This window comes from Neovison vison, chromosome 2 (genome assembly GCF_020171115.1).
Source record: "Neovison vison isolate M4711 chromosome 2, ASM_NN_V1, whole genome shotgun sequence".
Classification (NCBI taxonomy): Eukaryota; Metazoa; Chordata; class Mammalia; order Carnivora; family Mustelidae; genus Neogale; species Neogale vison.
In genome coordinates, this window is record NC_058092.1 from 24463691 (window position 1) to 24469674 (window position 5984).

Consider the following 5984-nt stretch of genomic DNA (forward strand, 5'->3'; position numbering starts at 1 on the left):
TTGCATTTTCGTTTGCTCCCTTATCTCTTCCTCACTCCACACACCCGTGTACATACACTTCTCCACCCTGGTGAAAACTTATTTTTCCTTTACGACCTAGTCCCAGAAGACTGCCTCTCCTCTCTGTCTCCCCCTGCCCTGCTCCATGAGGACAGGAAGCCCACCTTGTTCTTTTGCATCGTGGGCCCTCAACAATGTTCTTTCTTCTAATGTTGACTGAGTCCCTCTCAGCTCTGGGGATACCTGGGTGAAAGAGATACAGCCCTGCCCACAGGGATCTTGTGCCCACAGGGAACAACAGACAAAGAGGCACTTTACCTACTACAGTTTGCTGAGCACTGAAGCACAGTGCCGTGGGGAAAGCCAACTTTCCCAGCACAACCCCAGAGGTAGTCAGTCCCTCTTTTTTTTCCTTGAAGAGATCCCTGTGGACATCAGCATGGGGTGGGCCTTCCTGTGAGGCTCCTCAGCCTCTGCCAGCTGTTGGCTGAGTTTTATTGGATTGGGGGGGGCGTCACTGTGGAGGTCACTGGGAGAGTGACCACAGAGATTAGACCACTCTATCTTTTTCCCCTATGCTAACATTGTAATGTGGGTGTACCCCCCGGACTCATTCCTTGGTGAAAACTCCCCAGCAGCCACCTCTCTCGGAAACCCCTGCCTGCACCCCTCTAAAGAAACAATTATCCCACAGTAGAGCCCAGGGGGCCTTGACCTTGGGTGAGCAGCCTCCTGGGCCAATCCTATGGGGCCCGAGCCTGTCAACGTGTACACAGGAGTCAGCCATCTGGAGGGGAACTGAGGAGGCGGGGAGGGGAAATCAGAGGAGACCGCAAGGCTAACTGCACACACTCCGTTTCTAGCTTCTAAGGCAGAAAGGACATTTCCAAAAGAGGGAGGAAGGGGTGTTGGTGACAGCGCTGGTGGCTGGCGAGGGTACTGATCCCGCCCCTTCACCAGTCCCAGGATGATCTGTGTTTGAACACCTCTGGTTTTCAACTGCAAATAAATCTGCAGAACTTTAAAAGTCAGTATGAGGCGTCAGACTAAAATAATGAGGTTGACCTGAGTTGGGGAATGAGTTTCGATGATAATTGGGAGGAAGAAAAGAAAATCATGGAAAATCATGGGTTTGAGGGAGGCAGGAGAATGGGAGAACTTGAGTGTAAAGACAATATCTAACTTTGTGGGTTTTATTGACTCTTTGCATCAGCGAATAGATTTTAACTTGTTTTTTAAAATTTTATTGTTGACCGGTTGATAGGTGACAAATGAATCTGCTCCCCAGAAAAAGATGATTTTCCCTCCTCTGAGTTCTCACAGTCTTTTGGTCAACAATACTTGTCCAATGCCTCTTTGCCAGGTCTTGCGCCAGGTTCAAGAGCTTTTAATGTTTTACATCAGGCCTATTTCATGTTCTGGGTGAGCAAAAGTTCATGAATTTATCTTTTTAAAACATTTTATTTATTTACATATTTGACAGCGTGAGTGAGAAAGAGAGAGAGCACAAGCAAGCGGTCCATCAGGCAGAGGGAGAGGGAGAAGCAGGCTCCCCACGGAGCAAGGAGCCCAGGACCCTGGCATCATGACCTGAGCTGAAGGCAGGTGCTTAACCGATGGAGCCACCCAGGTGCCCCCAAAGTTCATGAATTTAAAAAATACCCCACACTAAGAGCTGGTTTCTCTTCTGCTGGATGGTGAGCTACTTCTGCAGGGACTGAACTTCTTCTGAGCCAATGAAGTCCCTGAAAATATTCCAGGCATCTCTGTAGTGCTAAGTATCTAGCTCAGTGCCTGGTATATAGGAGGTGCTTACTCAGCGTTTGTTGAATGACTAAAAGACCTACCCATGCTCACCACCATGGAGCTGAGAAGGGTGATATGGCGGACAGGGAGAAATGTACCACAGAGATCCCCCTTCATGAAAGAACCTGCTGACAGCTTCCAGCTGTTCGTGCCTTTAGCTGCTTCAGCTTTCAAGAAGCCTGGCCGAAACATGGGATTCCTCTACTCGGCAATGTCTGCTTCAGAGATTCCCAATGCTTCCCCTTCCTTTCCTTCACATGTATTACTCCCTGTCAATCCTCTTATATTCCCAACTCTGTCTCAGTATCTGCTTCCTAAAAAACCCAATCTATGCTAACAGGACTTTAGTCTTAAACCCATTCGTTGTAGGGGCACCCTGGTGGCTCAGTTGGTCATGCATTTGCCTCCGGCTTAGGTCATGATCTCAGGATCTTGGGATCAAGCCTGGCATCAGGCACCCTGCTCAGTGGGGAGCCTGCTTCTCCCTCTGCCTTTGCCTGCAGCTCCCTCCGGGGTCCTGGGATTGAGCCCTGCATAGGGCTCTCTGCTCAGCAGGGAGCCTGATTCCCCCTCTCTCTCTGCCTGCCTCTCTGACTACTTGTGATCTCTCTCTCTCTCTCTCTCTCTGTCATATAAATAAATAAAAATAAAATAAAATAAAAAGATTTTTATTTATTTTATTTATTTTTTATATTTATATTTATTTATTTTATATTTTATTTATTTAATCTCTCTCTCTCTTTGTCATAAAAATAAAATAAAAAAAAGATTTTTATTTATTTATATGACATGGAGAGAGAGAGATTACAAGTAGGCAGAGAGGCAGGCAGAGAGAGGGGGGAAGCAGGTTCCCTGTTGAGCAGAGAGCCCGATGTGGGTCTTGATCCCAGGATCCTGAGATCATGACCTGAGCGGAAGGCAGAGGCTTAACCCACTGAGCCACCTAGGCACCCTCAAATTAAATCTTCTGTAAAGGTATTACAAACAAATTTAAAAGATAAGATTGGAGTCATATATTTGGCAAACATAAAATATCAAAAATACATAAAGAACTCCTTAAAGGAAGCCCAAATATCTCAATAAAATATAAAAGGAACTGGGTGTGGTACATAAACAATGACTTTTAGAACACTGAAAAAAAATTAATATAAAATAAATAAATAAATAAAAGGACAAAGGCTATGGAGTTTACAGAAGAAGAAATAAATATAACACCCAGTAGCATATGAAAAGATGTTCAGCCTCACTGGTGAGCAGGGACACAAATCAACACGATACATGGTTATTATTTTGTTTAACCACAGTGGCAACAATTAAAATGATTCATAATATCCAGTTCCGATTGATGCAGGAAAATAAGAACCCTCATGCACTATTTTTTAAAAGATTTTATTTATTAGAGAGACAAAGAGAAAGCGCGAGAGAGCACGAGATAGAGGAGGTACAGAGGGAGAGGGAGAAGCAGACTCCCCAGGGAGCAGTGAGCCTGACATGGGGCTCCATCCCAGGACCCGGCGACCATGAGCTGAGCTGAAGGCAGACGCTTAACCCACTGAGCCACCTAGGCGCCCCAGTATATCCTCATTTTACATATGCATCCCCTTTGACCTAGTACCTCCTATTCTAGGAATGTGGGAAATATGGGAAAGCAATGGGGAAAGGAAGATGAATGTAAATGGGGAGATCAGAAGCAGGTCAAACCCAGCAACAGGAGTTGGCACCCCATAGGGATGGACTGGAACCCATGATGGTTTTCCCTGCTTCCGATCTTGCCCATGTCGGAGTCCTGCAGAAGCCAGGGCCCTTTGTCACAGAACGAAACACAGCTGCTTGGCCCAGGAGCTGGAGAAGTTGATGCAGGATCTGGGGGAAGAGGTCCAGCTGCGGGGTCACCTCCAAGGAAGTAAGTCAGCAGATCACCAGTGATGTGCATGAACTAGAATATGTCTGCTTTCCTTCTACCCTCCAAATATCCACCATGGCCCACTCTAAAGGATGTGTAGTTCAGCACAGCCAAGCTGAAGGTTACTCATTGGACATCCAAGTGGATACGTGTCCATGCATCATTGTTTGTGCTAGGAAAAAATCAGAAACTGTAGTGATCATTGTTAAGGGAAGGGTCGATAAAGTTATGGGACACATATACCCCGGAGTAGCATGCCGCTACACACCCGGCAGCTGTCTGACGTGAATGAAATTAACAACACTAAATGTCGGCAAGGATGGGTAGTAATTAGCACTCCCATACATTGTTTTTGGAAGTGTAACATGGTACAGCCACTTTGGAAAACAGTGTGGTATTTTCTTACAAAACTAAACATGCGCCTACCCTAGAAGCCAGCAGTTTTAAGGTATTTACTCAAAAGCAGTAAGAAGTTATGTGCAGTGATCTTCCTGGGTCTCAGAAGTTCGCTCCTGTTTCTGCTTGTTCACTCCTAGCTAGTGACACCCAAGCCAGCTCCGACTTACTCCTCATCTCTGGAGGCGCCAGGTCCAGGGCTCCATCCCGAAGAAGGTGCTGGAGGCGCTGATGGATCTCATCAGTGAGGCCCCTGAATCTGAAGCTGCACGGTGTATACCATTTGCACAGTTGGCTCGCTGGTGCTGGTCACCGGGAGCTCCCACAGCTTCAGCTCCTACAAGACCACTGCAGCCCAGCAGTGGTGTGAACCTTACCGTATCATTCAAAACACAAACAGGAACAGTGAAGACCTTATTACACTAAGGGATGTGGATAATGCGGACACCCTGGCACTGGTATTTCAAGCTGCAAATCAAGAAAAGGTTTTGGATTTTGAAATGAAGTGGATGGCTTTTTAAAAATTTATTTATTTATTTATTTATTTATTCTTTGAGAGAGAGAGAGAAGGCATGAGGGGCGGGAGGCTGGGAGAGGGACAGAGCAAGAAGTAGGCTCAGCACTGAACAGGAACCCCAGGGCAGGGATGGGTCCTATGACCTCCGATCCTATGACACCTGGGTCACACACTAGCTGAAAACAGATGCTTAACCCACTGAGCCACCCAGGCGCCCCTGAAATGAAGTTGATGGCTTTAGATGTGGAACACCTTGGAATTCAAGAATAGGCCACAGCTAGCTGTGCAGTAAAGAGGCTGTCAGGTGATTTTGCACATATTTGTCCAGATCTCAGTCATATTGGAGATGCTGTTGTGATTTCCTGTGCAAGAGAGGGAAGGAAATTTTCTGCAAGTGGAGTACTAGGAAATGGAAATATTACATTGTCACAAGTAATGTCGGTAAAGAAGAGGAAGCTGTTACCATAGAGATGAGCGAGCCATTAGGGCTAACTTTCGCCTTGATACCCGAACTTTTTTAGGAAAGCCACTCCACTCTCTCCTATAGGAACACTCAATATGTGCGCAGATGGACCCCTTGTGTAGGGTATAAACTTGCTGATATTGGACATTTAAAGTACTATTTGGCTTCCAAGATCGAGGATGAAGTGGGAACTTAGGCATTCTTAAAATCCAGGAAGATAAAATTAAGGTATTTGAGAATGGCTTCCAAGATACCTACATGTACTTAAGTCTCTTCTGTCATTTCATTTGTACCTCTGAGTACATATGTAGATATTTTCTGTAAATAACTTATTTTTCCTCTATTCTCTACAGTTTGCTTAAAGAATAAAGTCCAGGGGCGCCTGGGTGGCTCAGTGGGTTAAGCCTATGCCTTCGCCTCAGGTCATGATCTCAGGGTTCTGGGATCCAGCCCCGCATTGGGCTCTCTGCTCAGCAGGGAAACTGCTTCCTTTTTTTTCTCCGCCTGCCTCTCTGCCTACTTGTGATCTCTGTCTGTCAAATAAATAAAATCTTAAAAAAAAAAAAGAATAAAGTCCAAAGTCAAATCTGATCTTGTTAACCTAGAAATATATCTGCCTTACCTAGAAATACTATTTTCAAAGCAGAACTCTAAATGCTGGGTTTTTTTTTGTTTTGTTTTGTTTTGTTTTTTTTAAGATTTTATTTATTTGACAGACAGAGATCACAAGCAGGCAGAGAGGCAGGCAGAGAGAGAGGAGGAAGCAGGCTCCCCGCTGAGCAGAGAGCCCGATGTGGGACTCGATCCCAGGACCCTGAGATCATGACCTGAGGCGAAGGCATAGGCTTAACCCACTGAGCCACCCAGGCGCCCCTAAATGCTGGTTTTTAAAAAAAAAG

At 45.7% G+C, this 5984-nt stretch overlaps 1 pseudogene; it reads left to right on the plus strand.

Annotated features, from left to right (window-relative positions):
* Nucleotides 1–3581: 3581 nt before the first annotated feature.
* On the plus strand, nt 3582–5281 carry LOC122899095 (annotated as a pseudogene).
* The last annotated feature ends 703 nt before the right edge of the window (nt 5282–5984 follow it).